Genomic DNA, 22,631 nt, shown 5'->3' with positions numbered 1-22,631 from the left:
CTGTATTTTATATTAGCATGATAGAGCAAGTAACTACGATGAATGTATTCACATATTTTTTTAATTAGAAATTATATTCTTAAGCAAAAATAATTCGCTTTGAACTAATGTTGAACTAATGTTGAGTATGCTTACTTTATGAGTTTTGTTTTTTGCGGATCAAAAAAACAAGATCACTTAGTTAATAAATAATATATCTGAAATAATTTCTTATAATTTAATAAACAAGTATCCAAATCCTTTAAATGTATGTGAAATTCAAACTAAGATATCGACATCATAATGTATACTCTGCCTTCTCCTTTTTAGGTTAATCAATCGAAAGATTCCATTTGAACAGACCCCCAAGTAACCTTTTAATATATTCACTAGAAATTATCTAATGAGTGATTGCGAACTAGCCAAGCAAGTAATTTTTCTTGAGGACCGAGTAGCTACAAGTCTCTTCAGATTTCAAGTACTCTCTACTTTTTTTTCGATTGCAGTTGCAAATAATTTTGTGTTCTCACTGATAAATGCTGTTGGCTTTCTTTGGATCAACCATAGGATTCCGGTACTCTACCTGCTCTTCCAGTGGAGGTCTGAATGGTGCTCTTCTTCTTTAGTATTTTCATCCTCCACATAAACATTTCGTCGGTTATCAACTATTATGCGTTTCACCGCGTTTTTTTTAAATATTTATTAGATTATGTTATCTTTCTTACATGTATACACTGACAGTTTCTGTCCCTTGAATTCGTGTAATATACTTTTTACATTTCTAGCCGTGTTTAGACCGTTGTGTTCGATTTCAACTTAAATGTGGTTATTCGTTGTCGCCTTGTTATCTTATTCGTTTATACACTCAAATAATTTACTTAATATTTAACTATTCTCATTATTATTAGCTATTTTCATTATTGTCGTGTTTTAACTGGTGTTAAACCTCACTTCCGTTCTAATTTATCGTTTGTTTTCCCCTAATTTTCAGAACTGTTCAGAGTAGTCCTACAATTATTGGGATTACAAAGGCTTCCTTCATGTTGTATAATCTTTATAGCACATTTTTTAATAATAATAAATATAATCTTTTTAACACATTTTTTTTTCCTCTTTGATCTACCATCACACACCTGGTATTCTTGCTTGAATGAGTTTGCATTTTTATTTCCTATATGATTTTATCTATTTCCTTTGCCAATACTGGTTTTGGTTTATGATTATACTATTTATCTGAATATTCAAGGTGCTTTCGTCTGCATACTTCTCAGTGGATCACCTTCCAAACAGAGTCATGTCTGTTTTTGTATTACTTTTGCGGAATTTGTTGCATTCACTTATAACGTATTTTATTTTTTTATATTGTCTATATTTACTGTTTCCCTGGATTTTGTGTTTACATTGTCAATCGCAATTCTGTTTCTCTTTTCACGTGTCCTTTTAGTAGCGTCATTTTCGGGATCATTCTTATAAATTGTCCATGTAGTTGTTCCTTTTCAAAATTTGCATTTTTATTTCTCATTCCCCTGCTTTTTGTATTGTTTATTTGGACGGTGCTTTTAGCCAATCTCTATTTTGTGTTACGCATTTTTCTAGTTCTTTCATGCCATCATCCATGCAGTTTTCTATACCCTCTTCTTTCATTTTGGATAGAGATAGTCTTTATTATCAGCATTATCAGCAGCAGCATCCTTGTAGTAGTTGTAGTGGTAGCAGCAGTAGTAGCACATGTTGAGTATGCTAGAAGAATGCCCGTCGAAAGGCAGATTAAATTATTTCTCTGCACAGAAATTTTTTGCACCACATGTATTTCTCCTTGCGAAGATTAACAAGATACAACACTACCAAACCTTACGTCTAGAATACTCATTTCAATTGTGATCAACATCCAATACATGATTTTACTTCTATGAAAATCTCTAAAATTAAAGGTATATAGGGTCTTAAAACGAAATTTACACGAATCTTGCTTAATTGTTGAATAATTACTATGGATGAAATTCTATACAAATCTGAAGTATTAACATTTTTTAATGGAATGTTTTTCCTTATATTATAACCACCTATAAAACCTTTTGAAATGTCCAAAAGAAACTGAAATATGAGAACATTTAATAATTGATATCTTATATATATTGCTAAAGTTTCACAATCATATCTGAATTCTTACATTAGAATTCTAGTTTCGCTTTGCGTATTTTGCATGAACAACTTTAAATTAAATGGAGCCAATATTAGCTACTTTGTATATGAGTTAAAAAAATAAATAATGATTGGTACATTAGTTTAGAAGTAAATGCGATATATATATATATATATATATATATATATATATATATATATATATATATATAGCATTAAACCCTGGCTACCGAGAGTAAAGACGGTCGATGCACATGACAGTGTGACCTCATTATCAGATCCACTTGTAGGCATATGGTCTATGCTATCAGCACCAGTTTCGTCTAGTTTTCAGTTTGTTGTCTAACATGGTGTATTCTTGCGTTGTTCCAAATTACCGGGGAAATTATCCAAAAAGGCCCCAAAGTACATTTTCTTTTCCTATTTTTTCTCAATTTGGATACGTGCCATTAGAAAGGAAAATTTTTATTCTAACCAAATATAGTAAAGTAAGTAATGTTATTTGTTAATAATTAAACGTGTATTTAATTATAACAGCATTCAAGTACTTTCTTACGTTTAGTAACATTGTTAATATTAATTAAATTACTTTCATAACGTTTGATAATAATTAAACATGTAGCTAATTAGAACTGTATTCAAGTAGTTTCATCAGGTTTGATAACATTGTTAATATAAATTAAAGAAACAATACTATTTATTGCTAATACAGCAAATATTATGTTGATATTTTTAACTGTTTATTTTCTTATAAAGAAGGTTGAAAATTTTTCTATCAGGAAGGTTAAAAATTTAATTTAATTTTGTTTTAGTTTTTAAAATAATAAACAAATAATTTTTACATGAGAATAATTGTCAAAATGTCTTTTTAATAATAAATAAAATCTTTCATTGAGTATTTTCAAATATTTTAAAGTTCTATATTTTTTCTAAAGTCGGTTTAAAAATTATTCACCACGCGGCTATTAATGAAATTACCGGTGACTGAACACTATATATTAAAATTGATTGTTTCTTTTTAGAATTATAAACAAATAATTTTTACATGAGAATATTTGTCAAAAATACACTTTTTGAAGACACTTATTTTTTTAAATAAAATTTAAATGGAAAAATTTGAAAACCCCTTTAGTGTCGAATGCAACGATAAAATTATTATTTATTTGTCGATATTTTGCTAATAAATAGCCTCATAAGGATAGGTAGTCCGATCCGAGAGTTTTTTTCCTTTTTTTCATCTACGTGTTATGGTGAAGATATATATATATATATATATATATATATATATATATATATATATATATATATATATATATATATACTAGCAAAGTACCCGTCGTTGACTGGGTTCAAAAACAGCCTACAGAAAATGGACTGTGATTGATGAAAGTATGATAGGTTATGAAAAGGAGGGGGTTGTAAAGAGATAGGTTTTGATACTCAAAAATTTTACCCTAAGCAAAATATGATCAAAGTAAAGATAATTTTCGCGAAAATATATTTTTTATATCAACTTTGTTTCCATTCGTAGCTAAGAGTGACCAACAAAATGATGTTTCCTTACAAAGAGAAAATGTTATATATATAATAATATAAATATACAAGAAATAAATGTTACCATAGTCAATAAAAGTTACTTTTATGGTAGAAAAGTTCATTGGTTTGTATTTTTAAGTAAATAGTAAAAAAAAAAAAAAAATTTCAATTCATGAATCGGTTTTAAAAAAATCAAAATGGCAGCGACTTTGAAATGGAGAGCCCCGTTTTCAATTTGAAGGAGGGGCACATAAGCATTCTGTGTTAACAATTTTAGAGAGTTCCCTCAACGTAAGGAATATTTATAAACATATTTTAATGTTTTCCGTTATTTTGTGCTTGAGGAATATTCGATTATGGCATGTATAGTTTATATAAAAATTCATTTAAGTAGTTATCGCCTTAAATTTCGTTTTAATTTCGGTTCGTTGAAATTATTTCAAGTAAAGAGCATTAAAAACTATTTCAAAACAAAAAAAAACATGAACTGAACTTTTATTGACTATGGTAACATTTATATCTTGTATATTTATTTTTTCGGGTAGTCGTTTGTTGGCTTTTCTGCTAAACACTCTTACTAATTAATATCGACGAAATATCGAAAAACAAAGAAACAAAAACAGTTTTGAAAAATAATGAAGCTTTACTTACTTTAGTAAAATAATCCAACACAGCAAATGGGATAGTAAAAAATAAATACGTAATTACTTTAGTTTTTTTAAAGCAAAGAATCGATATAAATATTAATAAGAAGAAAATGGCGCCCTTTCAAGCAGAACAGTTTCGTTTCAATTTTACAGTATTGAACGGTGTAGTATTGTGCCGTCGGATTCAGAGTTGTCCTATTGTAATGTAAAGAACACACAGAAAGGGTTGTAATCAACTGAATTCCTTCTAGTACACTGACAAAAAAAAGCTTAAACAGATATATAAATAAAAAAAGGTTATGTAAATGTTTTTAAACAGACACGTAGTCACGTGTGCAGGATTTTTCATTCTTTTGACACGATAACAAGTAACCGTCTTATTTTTTATTATTTATCTATTTATCTATTTTCGAAAGAGTGCCACGTGCAAGTGGAGAAGGAAAAAAACAGAGTTATGCAAAATTTGTGTCGAGAATTGTCTAATGTTCCGATTTTTTTTTTTTTTTGCTTTCACTTTAATAAGAACGTGAATTTATGAGATGAATTTTTCGACACAATATGATTCAACTCAAAAAAATAAATAAAAGCTAACGTGAATTAAAATTAAAGTTAAGGTGTTATTGTGGACCTTCACCCCTTTTAAAAAACCTTGTTAAACTTTGTGACATATTTACATTCTATGGAGGTCAGGCGCGAACGAACACCCAATAATTTCATTAAACCATATTTCTTCAAACTGAAACATAATTATCAAAGTATACTTACGCAGATAGATATGAAAAATCTTTGTTAAAGTTTGTGCCATATTTCCATGGAGTACAAGCGCGAACGCAGACCCCACAATTTTATTATACCATCCCTATTTAAATTGAAACATACTTATCAAAGGATTCTTATGTACATCTATATCAAAAACACTTGCAAACGTTTTTTTTTCATTTTTTATTTCCATACTTATTTCCAACAATTTTTATGAACCACCGTTCTGCAAGATCAAACATACCCATTCCTAACCCTCAATACATCTATCATTATATATAATCAATTTTTTAAAATAGTCAACCATATAGGAGCCTATTCGTGACCAGACACACACACGTTCAGCTTATATATATATATATATATATATATATATATATATATATATATATATATATATATATATATATATATATATATGTAGATTTAAGACGCTGGACTGAAATATGTAAGGTCCGGGGTTCGATTCTTAATAACAGTCAAGCTACGCTGAAGAGGGGTAGGGCCTCGAAACATACATGTCCGTAGATTATGTTTTAAAAAAATAATAAATATATATATATATATATATATATATATATATATATATATATATATATATATATATATATATATACGTCTCGTTGAACAGTAGGGATAATCCTGTTTGTTTTTCTAGAAATCATTTTTTTCCTTTTGACGGGCCAATGTTCGAACGTTCTGTTCGAGTGTAAAAAAGAAATTTTCCATAGTTGCGAACGTTTCGACTTCCATGAGTCGTCTTCAGGCGAGTGAAAAATTAAAACTTGTGCTTGTTGAATTTATTGAAAAGTCAATTAAAATCGTTTAAAATCATTAAAACACTTAAGCATGCCTTCCCCCCCATATTGAGTCTGATTAATGGTCAGTTTGTTAATACGAATGAGTAGGATTCAATGATGTGGAGATGCCGATCGCAATGTGAGACGGCTAAAATGGCGGTGTTTTTAATTAATATGTTTCTAAATTCGTTTTAGAGTGTGTCGTGTGCTACAAGGATTTGGTAAATGGAAACGTTCTAGTGACATGTTAACTGGCGAAGTATATTGGTTCTAGTCATGCCGATGTATGTGTTGCTTTTGGAACCCATTATCTTATAGGGAATTTAAAAATGCATACGACATTTCTAGTTTTGAGCAAATTGTGGTCGAGTGTAGTGTTATTTCTTATTAGAAATTATTTTTAAAAAATTAAAATTATAACTAATTTAAAATATGAATATGATAACAAATTTTTAAAAAATGAAAACTACAAATAATTTTATAAAATGAAAACGGTAAATAATTTTATAAAATGGAAACGGTAAATAATTTTATAAAATGGAAACGGTAAATAATTTTATAAAATGGAAACGGTAAATAATTTTATAAAATGGAAACGGTAAATAATTTTATAAAATGGAAACGGTAAATAATTTTATAAAATGGAAACGGTAAATAATTTTATAAAATGGAAACGGTAAATAATTTTATAAAATGGAAACGGTAAATAATTTTATAAAATGGAAACGGTAAATAATTTTATAAAATGGAAACGGTAAATAATTTTATAAAATGGAAACGGTAAATAATTTTATAAAATGAAAACAAATCATTTAAAAAAAGAAAATGATGAATAATTAAATAAGTTTTACAATGAAAACGATAAATCATTTTTAAAAATGAAAAAGATAAGTAATTTTAAAAATGAAAAGGATAAATAATTTTAAAAATAAAAATGATGAATAAATTTTAAAAAGAAAATGATAATTTAAAAAATGAAAACGACAAAGAATTTTTTAAAATTAAAATAATTAATTTAAAAAAAAGAAAATAATAAATAATTAAAAAATGAAAATTATAAATAAGTTTTCAAAAATTAAAATTATAATAAAAAATTTAAATAATAAATAATTTACAACATGAAAACGATAAATAATCTAACAAATAAAAGCGCTCAATTTTTAAAAAATTAAATCGGTAAAACAATAAATATAATAATTTTAATAATGAAAAGAATAAATCATTATAAAAGTTAAAAAAGATTAATCATTTTAAAAATGAGAAAGTTAAAAAAAAAAAACTTTTAAAATGAAAACGATAAATTGTAATTTACAAAATGAAAACAATATTTTTAATGAAAACGGCAAATAATTAAAAAAATAAAAACGCGTAACTTTCCGGTCTGTTGCAAAGACTGTGTTATTTTACAGTCTGCACTGTTAAAAATTTTAAACCGAAATAAACGTTTTTAGGTTTTAAAAATGGTAACTTATTGTAATATTAAAAGAAAAAAATTAAACAGTTACGGTGTAAAAAATGTGATTCACGTAACCCTTGAAATAATAAAAATGTTTTGTCTAAATACATTTTTATCAGCAGTTACGCCGATAATTAGATATTAGATGCTGGAGTTGTTTTCAACACATACTAGGCTTAACATTCTCAAAATGGTCACCCATTTGGTACTGGCAAGCCTCATTTTTGCTTAACTTCGGGGGTTATGTAGGAAACAAATATATATATATATATTAGTCGAGCAAGTGACTGCTCGACAACAAAATGTTACTTGCAGACTACTATTGCCTAATGACGCCGTAGGTTCTGCTTGAAAAAACAAATTTTTAATTTCCTAGTCAAATATTTAACGAATTCCTTTCGAATAGTAATAATAATAATCTCCATGTTCTTCTGTTTCATTTCAGATATTATTTTATATAATTTGATATAATATCGATTAAAAAAAATCATTTTTACAAAATCGGTTTTTAAGAGTTTTCCGAGGACTATTTATACTACCATAACATAACATTTAACTGTCTGTTAAGTCTACTATTACTCTTTATCTCTATAGCAGCGTCACTGACTGCTTGCTAGAGAGAAAGGGGGTGAGCGAGGAAAAAAGACAGTATGTTTATATATATATATATATATATATATATATATATATATATATATATATATAAGCTCGTTATTTGTTTACAAACAGGCCATTTGAGCACTATAAAAGTGGTGGCGGATGTCCATTTAAATAGACATTCCGACGAGTTATTTACGGGCGTCACTTTCATGGTCGAGTGGTAGAACTAACTGCCGACTGTCAACACGACGGTTCTAGGTTCAATCCTTGGCTAGGGAGCGATGCTAGTCTAGCGGCACTGATGAGTTGTGATACAACGAAACAGGACTGTATGTCGATGACTATATATATATATATATATATATATATATATATATATATATATATATAGAGAGAGAGAGAGAGAGAGAGTATATATATAAACATACTGCCTTTTTCCTCGCTCACCTCTCTTTCTCTCTTTAATTCTAGCAAGCAATCAGTGACGCTGTTATAGAGATAAAGAGTAGTTGTAGTAGTAATAGTTTTAGCAGATAGTTAAATGTTATGTTATGGTAGTATAAATAGTCGCACACACGACCATTACAGCGTGTTTTTTTCTTTCGTTCTTTTTTTGTTTGTTTGTTTGTTTGACGACGTTTTGTATTGACATTGAAAATGAAATAAAATAATTTTTATAGAAACATTACGAAAAAAGCCCCTAAATCCGTATTAATGAATTCTATATAACTCGCAGAAAAATGAATTTCTCGAACTACTGATATTACCATTGAATTAAGCACTGCTTATTTAATATTTTCACACAAAAAAATTATAATTGCAAAAAATATTTCTACTTTTTAAATTACGGGTTTCGCATAATTTTTATATGCAAGATTTTAATAATTTCCTTGCTCGCAAGAATGTGAAACTTTCGGCGTAACATATTTTGTATATAATATTGAACAATAATTAAGAAAAAAAAACAATGATGTAAAAACAGGAACATAGAAAAATAATTAAATTAAAAAATGCAAAAATTAATACAAACGTTCAAAAAGGGAATGCGACTGGGGGAAAAAGAACTTTTCCCCTTTTAATTACATGACATCATTTTCACAGTCTTTTGGCTGCCTGAAATTTTGTGCCTTCGTAATTTTCGTGTTTACAAAATTTTAGTTTGTTGAGTTTTGCGAAAGCTGGAATTACTCGGTTTTGGGCTAATTAATTTCTGTTTTGTACAAACAAGGTGTTTTTTTTTAAATTATTTAATTCAATATCTTAGGACTTTACTTTGAAATAGACCCAGAAAACTAAAGGATATTTTACAATGAATTTAGTTGACTTCAAAATTTAGCTGAATTGGGTAGCTCGCCGTGAAAACATTTTCATAACGTTTTTTTTTTTCACGTGTACAAATATTTTTTTTCTTTTTAGAAATTAAGTTTAGTCTTTAATCTTTGAAATACAATCAAAAAGTAGTCGGAAACCTACATAAACATTATGATAAATCGGCTTTCAAAACTAGGTCCCCCATTTTTTGTCCGTCCATTTTTGCCCGTACCTAATGTTTGCTTTAAAAAAAGATCGTGTGTAAAGGATGGTTTCTCCTGGAGATATACAAATGGGCAATGCTACAAAAAAAAAAAACTTGACTGAACAACAAGTCTTGAAAATAAAAAAAAAAAAAATATGGTTACAAAAAAGAAAAAAAAAAATCTTGTACTTACACCTAACAATTATACGGTTAAAAAAAAAATCTTTTCTTGGAGAAAAAAAAACTTCTGTTGGTAAATATTTTGCAATATATATATATATATATATATATATATATATATATATATATATATATATATATATATATATATATATGGGTTTGTATACTGTACACAGATTCGAAAAAGTTGTCAAAAAACAAATATATAACAAATAAATGTTATCAAAGGCAAGATAAGTTACTTTTTTACTAAACTGGATATATTTTTTGTGTTTTTATTCAATGTAACATGTTTATTCAGCTCGAAAAACATGCAGTGTTTACCGATGTATTGGAAAATTCAAGATGGCGTCTGACTTCCTCTTTAACACGGTAAGTTTGGGAAAAGGTGTTATAAATAATAAACTAGACAAAATACTATTAAAAACCCACCGAATATATGTCAACTTATGGCACGGTAACATATATTGAGCGAATTTCTAACAGTATTTTGTCTAGTTTATTATTTATAACACCTTTTCCCGAACTTACCGTGTTAAAGAGAGAGAGTTGGGCGCCATTTTCAATTTTCCAATACATCGGTAAACACTGCATGTTTTTCGAGCTGAATAAACATGTTACATTGAATAAAAACACAAAAAATATATCCAGTTTAGTAGAAAAGTAACTTATCTTGCCTTTGATAACATTTATTTGTTATATATTTGTTTTTTGACAACTTTTTCGAATCTATGTGTACAGTAATACAAACCCATATATATATATATATATATATATATATATATATATATATATATATATATTCATTTTTCAAAGTAGTTTTTTTGTTCTTTTTGATTATTTGCATTTTATTTTTCCCGTTTTTCTTCATTTTCATTAGTCTGCATCTGTTACGACGCTCGATTGACATCGATAATTGCCGGTCTCGCCCGATCCATGCTTGACGGGAATTCACGAGAATTCAGGTCAAATTATGCAAGAGTATCGAAAATACAAATAAAAATATTAGGCCGACATACACAAGTACTACCCTATTAGCGAAATGCGCATCGGCTCCGATGTTGAACGTTGTTCGATTGAGGAAGACATCATTATTTTTACAAGTAAAGAATTGTGTGTGTGTGTGTGTGTGTGTGTGTGTGTGTGTGTGTGTGTGTGTGTGTGTGTGTGTGTGTTTTGGATGGAATTTTTTTTTTTGCCGGAGTTTATGTAATTATTAACAGGAAAATTGGTAAATATTATTTTCAAGTTTAATTAAAGTTTTACGATACCTGCGGTATTTTTTTTTTAACTTTACTTTTTTTTTTGCCGGATTTAACAAACAAACAAAATGAAAGCAAGGCAAAGCAAAACAAAACAAAAATTTGGTGTTTATGCACTTATGTTAACGTTATTTTTTAAAATGGTTTTAAGTGCCTCTCCCAATGTTTGAGTTGTTTTTTTAAAGGAAAATTGGTGAAAATCAAAATTAGCACTTGTGGCGATAAACAAAAATAAACAAAAAGCTTTAACGTGTACGTACCTCTCATGAAATATCATAGATTGAAACACAGTGAAATGTTATTTGGTGCTAGTGCATTTATCAATCCGCGTTATTCTTAAATAGTACTTTCAAGTTTAATTAAAGTTTTACGATACCTGTTCTTATTAAATTGTTAGGTGAAAGTACATGTGAAATTCCTATCAGCCACTGTATTTATTGGTGGGAGTGGGGGGTTACTAATAGTTTTCGGTAAAATAATTTTCCAGTTAAACATTTTCTTGAACATTTTTCTCTTAAGGCTTCAAGAAAAAAATAAGAAAAAAATAAAAAAATAATATATATATATATATATATATATATATATATATACTAGCTGTACCCTGCCACGCGTTGCTGTGGCTCAAGTTGGCGCAATGGAAAAAGTTCCAAAATGAGAAAAAGCATGTTTCTTATAGGTTTAATTTTCCATTTTGCATGGGTACACAGTTTTTGTTGTTCCATTTTCTTAGCTGATATAGAGAATTTCTGGTTTGGTAACTCTTGAATACGTAACATAAATTGTCCATGTGAAAAAACAAAGCTTGGATTGGTTTATATTTCACAACATGATAATTAGTACACCAAATTTCAGTTACAATACATGCGGTGGCATCCCTGGCAAATATAGCAGTTGGATAATTAACCATTTTATCTGCTTTCACAACAGTGTCGATGGATTTGTATTTGACTACCTCACTTGGAATTTTACATTGAATAATAGCGTTAAGTTCATGGGCGTCTTTGTATTGACCTGCAAGAATAGCTCATTCACTCAGTCAAGTGGAATTCTTATAATTTGAATATCTGCAAAAACCTTTTAAACTAGCTGTTCTTTTGATGAAATAAAATTACAGAAATTACAGAAGTTAAAAGTCAAAGAATTTTGCCCTTAACTCTGATCAGCTGGCACTTTTTCGTACCCAATTTCCCACAAGTGATACAAAATATTTTGTGCGGATCGAACAGTCTGCAACTGGACATGCATATTTTGAGTTAAGTTTAATGTCTTCACATGGAACAAAAAAGTAGAGTATTTGAAGCAAGCATTTATTTCATCTGCTGATGTTGATTGAAGAATAACAGGTAACATTTGTCTGAAATCTTCTGCAAGCAATATTACTGCATTCCCAAATGGTCTGACATTGCCACGCAAATCTTGCAAGGATTGACCAAGAGCCTCAAGTGATTTTTTGCGTACCATTGTGCATTCATCCTAAACAATAAGTTTGCATTTCTGCAATATTTTCCCCATATTGGATATTTTGGAGATGTCGAACATGAGATTTTTGAAAAATTGAATGTTTTAAAGTAGAATAAATAATTCTTCTACTTGGCAGCAAGGTCTCAGGTATTCCTCATGCAGCAAGGGCTAAGGCTATGTCATTTTGTTACCAAATGGCTGCCAAAATCAATTTAATGAGAAAGGTTTTACCAGTTACTTCTGGTGCTGTTCAAGGTAGCAGTAATTTCCAAATAACTTCTATTCTCACAGTCAGTAAATTAGGTGACTAAAATAGGATTTATCCATGTTTTGACAATGCCTTATTCACTGTAATTAATTCAGGAGACTAAAATAGGATGAGGGATTAGATATAGACAGATAGAGAGGAAGATATATAGATAGAAAAGAGAAAGTGAGATGAAAATAAAGAAAGAGGAGATAGAGAGATAAAGGGATTGATAGATAAAGAGAGAGGGGAGAGTTAGAAACAGAGAGGGATGAGACAGAGGAAAGGAGAGAGATAGAGGGAGTTAGAGAGAGAAAGATAGATTGAGAGAGGGAAAGGGAGAGATGGATAGAGAGAAATATTAAGAAAGGGGAAGAGAAACAGGTGAACTACACTTCACCGTTTTTTTCCTCGTTCAGTAGAGAAGAAATCTTTCGAGACTGAGGCAATTTTAATTTTTTGTTACTATCCAGAGTAACCCTTTTTGGGGGGGGGGGCTAGATTTTCCACGCATTAGAAACCGACCAGGTTATCCGTACTTTCACCTAACAAATTAATAAAAGAAAAAGATTTTGTAAAATTTGAATTTAACATGAAAATACTATTTAAAAAAATAGCACGATAACATAAGTGCATAAGTGCCACTTTATGTACTCCTTGGGCGTTGAGTTCCATGGCGACCAGCATAATTATTTAATGTTCGCTCCCTTAGACCCCCCCCTAGTCAAGGCTAATGCATGCGCACGTAACATTTTTTTTATTTATTGAGGTTATCTTAGTAACTAAACGATTTATTGATAATTTCGTCACCCTTAAACGCATGCTGGAAGATTTAAATTGGTTCATTATTGTTGTAATGAAAAAAAAGTTTCATTCAACACAAAACCAATAACACATTAATGATAAATGATTTATTATTCTATTCATTGAAATTTAATAATTTTTAGATAAAAAAGTTAAAAAAGTTAATAAAAAATAGTTGCTACGTGCGCATGTAAAAATGTTTGTAAAAGTGAGAAATTATTTTAATCATTTAACTTGTCTTATTTTTTTTTTGTTTTATTTTTAGATTAGGTCCACCTTATAATCACCCCAACATCCTCATCTTAAGAACAGCTTCCGGAATAAACACCACTTTTGGAGGGGGGGGAGGGCTATTTGCAAAATTTAACTGATATTTGTTGTCAGCATACCCACCCGAAAATACTATTTAAAAAAGGGGAGGGGTTCAGTGCCCGTTGCAGAGAAGTAGATTTATTTATCAATGAAAGTTGCGAAGAAGTAAATTTATTTATCAATAAAAGTCGTCATTTAAAAAAGAAAATTGTGAAGGTGGACCTAAATGTAAATATTTACCAAAAGAAACTATCCCGAAATTTATTACAAAAACGTTTTGTTTTCGCATTATTCAACAATTTGTTCATCCGCGCATGTAAATTAAAAAATATTTGTAAAAGTGAGAAGTTATCAGTAAATGATTTAGTTTTTTTATTTATTTATTTATTTATTTATTTTTTTACATTAGGTCCACCTCTACAAATGTTAAGAACGGCTTTCAGAATAACACCATTGGGGGGGGGGGGTCAACATACCCATCCGCAAATACTATTAAAAAAAAAAGTCGTCATTTAAAAAGAAATTTAAAATCAAATGTTTGTAAAAGTGAGAAATTATTAATAAATGTTTAGTAACATTTTTCGGTGCTAATACAGAGAGTGATCCGCGCTATTTTTTAAATCGTATTTCCGCGTTTAATTAAAGTTTTATATGTTTTTATTCAATTGTAAGGTTAAAGTACAGAATAGGTACAAAACACCCTCCCTTCCCTATGTTAAGGTCTTTTTTAATAATAACGTTATTATTTCAGCACGGATCACTGTCTGCATGAGTAACTTTTTTTTTACTTATCTTGTAATTCGAGAGTAGTTGAAACGGAAGTTACCAGAAATATTATTGGGCAGTCTCGCAGAAACGACTTCGAAAAATATTTATATTTTAATCAATATTTTTATAATTCGCAATGTAAAATTATTTTAATAACATGCAAACATTCATTGACTTTACAGATAGATTTTCTGAAAATTTCAATTAAATTGGTAACGTAGAAATATGGTTTTATTCACTTTTAACGGTTTTATTACATTTTTATATATATATATATATAGATTGGTTATGAAAAAAAGAATTAAACCTTTCACTTAATCATCAAAGCAAACGTTAAAAATATATGGCTAAATATAGTTTATTTAATCCTATCCGTACTTAATTTTAAACTATCATTAATTTTTAAAAGTTTCGCCACGCAAATGCATAGAGTGATATAAAAAGTTGGAATTATTTGAAATTCAAGTACTTATGATATTTTTGCATAGCAAATTATCCTAAATCTTATTTAGACGAAAAAAAAATGATTTGGTTTAAAAACCTCTTAAAAATATATTTAAATATTTTATCGATTAAGACTACAATGGCGGTGAATGGTGTGGTTTTGGAAAATTAAATTTTTTTAATTTTATTAAAAATAGAAAAAAATGATATTATTCTATTTTTTTTTATATGATAAAAATCAGGCTTTTATCTTTCCAGGGAAACAAAAAACAAATGTTAAAGAATAATGCATTTTAATAGATTTTAATTCGTTTTAAAAACAACTACTAGCTTATTTTTCCAATTTTTAGCGATGCCTAGATTTACATCGTGAAACAGCTGAATCCTTTTTATAAGTTTGTACTCGATAATTCGAAACAGCTTTTTAAAAATTCTAACTTGAGCCGTACATTAGAAATAAAAATAATAGTGCGTGCATTCAGGGGGGCATCTAACATTTTCCTCCTCCCCGTAGAATCGTTCACGAAGCTTCTCTATATTAGCTAAATTAGAAGATAACTTCACGTGTTTGTATTTCTCGCACCATCGTAACACATGAAATTATTATCTTAGTTGTTGACCATTATTGAATATTTATTCAATTTTTTAAACGCAATAGCGTGAAATGCAACTAATTTTTTTTTTAAAATACTATTTAAATAATAATTTAATTACGAAATCAAATCCATCGGAATCCATTTTGGTTTCTTCGTAAGCAAGTCATTTAAATATGTCAACAAATAAAAAATGAAAATACTTCGCGACTCTTCGAAACTTGAAGTCTAGAAAGTCATTTTTAGTTTTAAAACACATAGCAAATATACATGTATTGAAGTTTTGAATATACATGTATTTATATTTAGTAATTTTATAGAGATTAAAACATTGTCTTAAATGAATTCATTATAGATTTATAACGATTAAGTTCAATCCAAAATTTAGTGACAAATGATACCATTGCAGCAGCCGACACTCGCTACTTAGGTGTATCAGAATTTTTGACACCCCTAACACGAAACTGCGAATAAAATATAAAAAACTCGTAATTTCTCTTTTAAAAGTGGGTTGTTTATTTTCTTTATGGATTATACTTCCAAAATAAACTATTAAAGTTGTTTTAAAAGTTATAGAAATTTTTTTTTAAACAGTAATGAATTTTACGAACTCAATATTTTTCAATTTTTAAATTTTAAAAATTTATCAAAATTTTTCTATTGATTCTATTTTTACGATATTTTCAGGGTCAATGTGAAATTTTATGCTCTTTCCAATAAACTGAATATAATATTTAAGACAAACGTTTTTTTTAATTCGCGCCCGCCCCCATTTTCAAGTGTCTATTAAAAAGTAAATAACTAATTTACTCACCAAAGTTTTATATATCACAAATTGAAGAGAAAAGGGTCAATAAATAATATATTCAAATTTAAAACAAAAAAAAAGTAGTGTTTTTTTTAATGAAACCTTGGTCCTTGCTCCTTTAATTGAAAAAAAATAGGGCTTGAATTACATTTTTCGAGTAGTTATAAGCTTGGAAAGACAGGGGGTCGAATAATTCATGCCTTCCATTTTGAAATGTCTATTAAAAAGTAAATAATTAATTTACTCACCAAAGTGTTATATATCACAAATTGAAGAGAAAAGGTCAATAAATAATATATTCAAATTTAAAACAAAGAAAGTAGTGTTTTTTTTTTAAATTTACCTGTAATGTTCAAAGTTTAAAACCTTTTTTTTTTTTAAACACGTTGTTTGTTGGTTTTTTTTAATGAAACCTTGGTCCTTGCTCCTTTAATTGAAAAAAAAATTAGGGCTTGAATTACATTTTTCGAGGAGTTATAAGCTTGGAAAGACGGGGTGGAATTATTCACTATTTTTCACGAAATTTCTGACACACATCATTACTACTCACGACTTCGAGATTTGAAATCCATTTCTCCCTGGCTTGTTCAATCACAAGTCAGCTCTGAATATAGAAATGATGGTTGCGTGTACATATCACGTCGGGTATAGAAATGAGGGAACAACGAAATGGCGGTTCATTCTATATTAATAAACAACTTTATTTGTCATTCTCGTTAGAAGCTTTAGTAGTAGAGAGAAACGTATTGGTAAGAGACTTCAGTGTTCGTATGCGCACGTGTTTTCATAGTAGTCGTGAAGAGTTTCTTATGTGGAGACGAAGATTAGATATCCGACAATTAGATATAGGTCAGGTCTGTTGAAGGAGAAAGAAAGAAACAGGTGTTCAGTGTAGCCGTCGGTACAAAGGAAGCCGGGTAAACCTGTACGGATAGGGTCCGGACGTCCGCATCGTTCTGAGTTCGGGGAAAAATCGTCTGATGTGAGCAGTGTCGAGGCGAAAAATTACCCCTTCAATAAAGTGCCGAGTTGTTAACTTAAGAAGAAAAAAAAAACTCAAATAATTAGAATTTTTTTTTTCACAGTTCAAATAATTAGAATTAAAAAAAAAATAAACAGTTCAAATAATTAGTATTTTTTACCCTCTTATAAATTCCACAAATAATTAGAATTTTTGGTATACTGAATTTTTTTTAATTCAACAGTTCAAATAATTAGAATTAAAAAAAAAAAAACTTCTATCGTATCATGCGCCCTCGGTTGTATTTTCTTTTCGTTACAACATTGACTTTCATCTATCTCCACAATTATTCCGTGGCCCCTTAATTTTGTTGGGGTTGCTAATAATTTCTTCATGTGAAGGGCATCTCCAACAATAATTTTTGTTCCTTTTTACTTCTGTCATTTGTCTTTGACAAATGACGCACATACGTCCTTCTTTTCGTAAGATGTTTTTTTTTTTCTCGTAAGAAAATTTTCGCCTCATTGTAACAACTCCAGAATTTGCTCATGCTTGTCAAATCCATGCTGAAGGGGTTTTAGGGTTAGGGTAATTTTCTGCCTCGACACCGCTTTTGTCAGACGGCTTTTCCCCAAACTCAGAACAAGGCGGGACGTCGGGACCCTATCCGTACAGGTTAACCTGAAGCCGGTTAAAAGAAAGAAAGGAGCAAGAGTTTTTAGTGTATCAATGTGTTGTCGTGCGTGAGTGTGAGTCGTATGTTCTTTAACATGACAAACAATGTTCGTGTGGGTACGGCATGTGGAAATAAATGGTAATGGAAAAAAAAAATTACGGCTTGAATTACATTTTTCGAGGAGTTATAAGCTTGGAAAGACGGGGTGGAATTATTCACTATTTTTCATGAAATTTCTGACACACATCATTACTACTCACGACTTCGAGATTTGAAATCCATTTCTCCATTGTTAGCTCGTAGTACTCGCGTTCAGCCAGGGGCCAAAGCCCCCTGCGATGTTTGCTTCTGAGCAAAGTAGCGAGAAAGAGAATTGAAGGTTCGTGATCTCGCCTTGTATATACTCGGTCACGTGATATAGAGTTGACTTGTGATTGGACAAGCCAGTGAGAAATGGATTCCAGATCTCGAAGTCGTGAAAAGTAATGACGTAGCGGATGTCGGCTGCTACACCATATCATTCAAATTTCATTTTCAAAATTCTATTGAAAATAAAAATGTTTAACTCGTATTATTTGGATTACTGGTCTCATCTTGAGCATTATTTTCACAACGTTTCGGTCAATGTAAGCTCCGCATTGAGGACTGAACCGTGGTATAACGGATAAAGTACTTGGTAAAATTCAGTTTTAAATGACACTTTTATGGTGGTTGAAGGTTCAATACTCAGTGGGGGCGATAATCAAAACACAATTGCGAATTACTTAAGACTCCTACCCAGCCGTGACTGACGAAATGAGAACATTCTACCCTCATGATTTAATAAAGGGTTCCGTTCGAAATTCAGTCCAGATTCACGAGTTCAACAGAAACATTCTTGAGTTTCATAAGATACACCTGATAAAGGTCGGAGGTTATATCGACCGAAACGTTGTGAAAATAACACCCAAGATGAGAACAATAGTCCGAAAATGTAAAATCCTCATCTCAAAAATATTAAAAGAGGAGTAAAGCAAAAACTAAAGGGAAAATACTTAAGTCTTAGACAATTACAAAAGAGCATTAGAAAGACTTTAGAAAGCAAATAGCAAGTTAGACAACGCCTATCGTCTTAAATGAATTCGGAAAGAAATTTTCATCCTAAATATGTTTAGACTGTTTGCTTAAGTCATAAGAAACAATAATTTAACAACGAATCATAAAATTACTGATGTAATTTTATGATTCGAGTGCCAATACTAGTGAAGAATTTTTCGACATTTTTTTTGCGGAGGATGTAGAGACCAGTTCTAACCTTCGAATTATCTTTAAGGTTAGAACTGGTCTTAAAGTTGAAATTAGTTAGGCTTCATCATTTAAGAGGCTCCGTCCGCTTGCTTCATTTCGTTGGTCTATCACGCTTCATTTCGTCGGTCTGTCACGTTTCATTTCGTCGGTCTATCACGCTTCATTTCGTCGGTCTGTCACGTTTCATTTCGTCGGTCTATCACGTTTCATTTCGTTGGTCTGTCACGTTTCATTTCGTCGGTCTGTCACGCTTTATTTTGTCATCAAATTTTCATCGATAAACACGCATATTAAATTTCATACACTCTAAGAACATCCGTCCGCGTTCTATACAGACACGCCCGCTATTGTCTCCGACCCCCTCACTTTTCATGGTCGACGACCCCCTCACTCCCACCCGCATACAAGCACATATACACTCGCACCTCTTGTAAACATAACGACCTGAGTTCGCTCGATTTGTGATTATGGGATTGTTTCCACACCCTCGGTCCACGGGTCAGGACAACTAGTTTTTTTTTGTTTTTTTTTAATTTATTATTTTATTATTAGAATTCTTAGCAAGAAAACAAACAATTCCAATCCTTCTGGTAATGGGCTAATTTAAAAAGAAATCGTTTACAATTTCATATTTTTACTATCAGAAAATGTCGCAAAAGTTTTTACCGAGTTAAAATTTCATCTTGAAAAAAAAAAAAAAGAAAGAAAGCAAAGAAAACCGTTTTTTTTTGTTATCTTTATTCATAACAACAACAACAACAACAACAACCAGTGCTTGTGCTCTCTATAACTTGATCCCGTCTGTCGGCGTGCTTATAAACACCTCACTTATAAACTTCTGTAGGTTTTAATGTTAAATATGAAAAAGTTATGCTTCACCAGTGTTCGAATTCGATATTTTACTTAAATATGACTCAATGGAAGATTGAACCCCGGTTTCCAACATTCTAACCATGATAGTAAACTGATCGGTTAAATATGATTCATGACTTTGTAAAGTGGAAAAAAAAAGAAACACTTTATTCGTTTTTTATTATTGGAAATTCCCCGGTGAATTAAAGGAAGTATTAATGCTGTCGTTTTAATTATTATATATACGCATTCTCGACGTTTTCTCGGATTAAAAAAAAGCAACCGTGTGTATCTTTCCTTCATCCCGGAACCATTTTATTCTTATTTTTCTTTATAATATTCAACTTTTTAAGAAATCAGGTAAAGTAAAGCATCGTTTTTAATGTAAAAATAAAATAAACTAATTCCAAATTTATATCACTATTGAATGTTTCGAAAAGTTGACCTTGGCATAGGACTTGGCTTGCTAGAATAATTAATAGTTGTAAGCAAAATAATAAATCACCAAATAATTTAATAAATGCAGTAGAATTACATTCTCTACCGATTCGTATACTTTTAACGCGTGGAAACTATATTTTTATTTTAAATTTTTATTTGGATACGCGTTGGTCTTATCGACAAACGAAAAACAACATGGCGGCCGATGTGATGAATTGAATTCGATTTCATTATTTAATGTGCTGAATATATATATATATATATATATATATATATATATATATATATATATATATATATATATATATACACACTTAATTTATCAGTAATCCTAAATTTGAGTGCGCACCTCTCCGCAAAAAAGGACACTTAATCGTCTAAGCTTATCGAAGTTAAATTACCACTTCGGTCGCCATGTTGTTTTCGTATGTCTATAAAATATACAAACATTGAAATAAAATTCTGAATTAAAAAATCTTACAGTTTCCACACGTTAAAAGTATACAGCTCGGCCGAGAATTTAATTCTACTACGCTTGGCGTTTTGTGAATATTCTATTAATCATTTTTTATAACTGTTTTGTTGTTGGTTATTTTGTCTTGAGTAAAATAAATGTAAGCTATAAAATATTTATTTAAATTTAATTGCATTATCACCTACCCTTCTGTTTTCTCTTCATTAATGAGGGCACAAAAATATCCTTTTCCACTAAATAAATAAAAGATTTAAATAATAAATAAATAAAATAAGGGACGACCTTTTTGCTTAATAGTATTTTTGTGAAATAATGTACATACAAGATTGAATATCCCGCGCGTTGCTTCAGACACGTGATGTTTGTCAGGCATCAATAATCGATAAAACACGCGTACATCGCGCAGTTAAGACACGCCCCCCCCCGTTGTCTTTATTTGTTTCGTTTTGTTTGTTTTTTTTTGGACTTCTCTCTACCGACACGTCTGGAATGATGAACAAAATTCAATTAAATATTATGAAAATGACGAAGGCTGCCAAACTACCCACTTTATACTAAAGTTAGTATTTATTCAAAACATTTCACGGAATGTCTACCTTTTAATAAACAAATGAAGGGGCTTCTGATATTAAACAACTTTGTGCATTTCGAACGCTCAAAGATGCATTAGAATGTCTTCACAAAAAATATGTTTTCATTTCGGCATCTTTCACATAAATATTAATATTTTAAGTTCATTAAAAGTGAAACAAATTAAAGTTAAGATTAAACTATTTTCATGCAAATTAACATCTGCATACTTGACTATTAAAACAAACCGTTCACGCGTATATTCCCTTACACAGATCATACAATTAAACACGTAGGATTGCATAAAACACTGGAAAAAAAAACTTTTTGTTTTATTTCTTATTCAAAATATTTCGAAACTATTAATAGAAGTTACCAGAGAAGAAAACTTTCATGTTAAAAAATAATGTTCGCACTAATCGGACATACGCCTTCCACCGAACAGGGAAGTTTCTTGGGAATATTAAATTCCCGTGTATATATCGGATAGGGGGCATATAGCATGTGATATTCTTGAAATGGTCACCCGCTCAACGTAGTACAATATAATGCCATTTCTCGTATGCCATGGTACAATGTTATGACTCTTTCCAAGAACTTCCCAACTGAAACTCGTTATCGTTGGAATGCTTCCCTACAGGCTGTAACGTGGTTGCTTTAAATCCAACGTAAACAAATGTCTAATTTTATATCTGTCCTCAATTTTTTTTATAGTACTTTCATCGTCTAACTGAAAATCATTTATCCTCAAGTGACTTTTTGGCCTTGGTATGTGAACTCTTAATATGTAAAAGTTTATTGTCCGAACGCAGTTGTCGATGTGGTTCTCACATATTGTACTATTGCTATACAAATAGAAAACGATAAACACAATGTCATTTGACATAATCTCCTGATTATTATTTAGCACAATGTGTCATAGTACAATGCCGCAGTCGTTCTCGTATTGGAATTTAAAACGTTATCATAGTTGGTATACTCTTATGGTTTGATTTTAGATTACACTAGTAGGGCTACCTGGATTTGCCCAGGGCAAAAGTGTAATTGTTTTTATG

At 30.0% G+C, this 22,631-nt stretch overlaps 1 protein-coding gene across 2 annotated transcripts in view; it reads left to right on the top strand.

Annotated features, from left to right (window-relative positions):
• Nucleotides 1-22,631, top strand: part of LOC145260225 (uncharacterized) — a 62,610-nt gene that overhangs the window by 225 nt on the left and 39,754 nt on the right. The gene's annotated exons all lie outside the window — the stretch shown is intronic.

Source organism: Euprymna scolopes, chromosome 36 (assembly GCF_053919585.1).
Source record: "Euprymna scolopes isolate OS-2025 chromosome 36, ASM5391958v1, whole genome shotgun sequence".
In the NCBI taxonomy this organism is placed as follows: domain Eukaryota; kingdom Metazoa; phylum Mollusca; class Cephalopoda; order Sepiida; family Sepiolidae; genus Euprymna; species Euprymna scolopes.
This window is presented reverse-complemented; position numbering and strand designations above follow the sequence as displayed.